Source organism: Dendropsophus ebraccatus, chromosome 6 (genome assembly GCF_027789765.1).
Source record: "Dendropsophus ebraccatus isolate aDenEbr1 chromosome 6, aDenEbr1.pat, whole genome shotgun sequence".
Classification (NCBI taxonomy): Eukaryota; Metazoa; Chordata; class Amphibia; order Anura; family Hylidae; genus Dendropsophus; species Dendropsophus ebraccatus.
Genome location: NC_091459.1, coordinates 30,419,208 through 30,420,474, shown reverse-complemented (window position 1 = coordinate 30,420,474; position 1,267 = coordinate 30,419,208). Strand labels below are relative to the sequence as shown.

General features: G+C 44.0%; 1 non-coding gene across 1 annotated transcript; it reads right to left on the bottom strand.

The window, feature by feature from the left end:
* Nucleotides 1-452: 452 nt before the first annotated feature.
* Nucleotides 453-624, bottom strand: LOC138796110 (U12 minor spliceosomal RNA). Its single transcript, XR_011363721.1, has one exon. It is a non-coding gene; the product is annotated as a U12 minor spliceosomal RNA (small nuclear RNA).
* Between the last annotated feature and the right edge of the window lie 643 nt (nucleotides 625-1,267).

Sequence of the window (1,267 nt, the reverse complement as noted above, 5' to 3'; positions counted from 1 at the left end):
ACCATCAAGGCTCTGTGATTACTTTACAGAGCCCCGATGGATAGCGGACAGAGAATTCTCCCTCTGTATCACTGATATCACTATTACTGATAGCCGGGACCCACTGCAGATGACACAGGCGCAGCTCCTGCGCCTGTGTCACCCTGTGGCATAAATTAACATTGCTGCAGCGACGTTAATTTACTGCCCAGTGGCGGGAGGAGGTTAAAACAACTTTGGGGGAAAAAAAAACCCATAATAATAATAATTATATATATATATATATATATATATATATATATATATATATATATATATATGCCATAACTGCCATTATTTGCCATTAAATGGCAGCCATCCACTCAATTTCAACAGTTTGCGAACATAGCCTTCTGTCTTTTCAATCCACTCCTGGTTTTGGTTGCAAAAATATTGACCAAAATACTGAGAAAAAATACTGTTTGGGAGTGGGTTGGGCAGACCACTGCTCCTGAAGGTCCTGCAAATTAGGCAGATCTTCCCTGGGGTGACCTGTACCAATTTAATAATAAAGGAGTAAAAAGGAACAAAAATTCCTCTTACAAGTAGCAAGAAGACAGGAGTCATTTCAACCCAGTATTTTCCTCACTTATTAGTTTAAGACATGTGCAAGTATATCCATGGCATGTACTTACTTCTAGAAAGATCATTTATAAAAAATCATATTATATCACATCCAATCTCAACTTTTTTATCCTGTGTCAGCTTTCTCACAACATCGGCTGATGTGCGGTTCCCAAAGGAAATGGCCACTCAGAATAGACAGCCATTACCTGTGGGAACAACATGTCAATGAATATTGTGAAAAAGATGACAGCGGCAGATAGCGGACTGGCCTATGAACCAGTAATTGTGATGGAGCAGGTAGTGGTAAGTATGCAGCACTGTTATGTCTCCTGTAGCGCTGGCAGCAGAATAGATTAAGGGTGACTTCACACAAAACATATCTGCAGCGGATTTTCTTACTGCAAAGTCGCAGCGAAATCCGCTGCGGATACCTGCCCATGCATTTCAATGGGCTGACATAGTTGCAGCGGGATTGTCATCGGGATTGTATGTCAAGCTCAGCGCCGTTAAACCCTGCGACCCCGGAGCATACATTTCCCGCTCCACGCTCCTGCTGCCTTTGGGGCATCCCGCGGTCAGTCAATCAGTGCGCTGTGGCGGGGCAGCACACTGACTAGCTGACCGCCGGGAGGCAAGCAAGCAGGAGTAGGTAATGTATGCTTCTGGGCCGCAGGGTTTAATG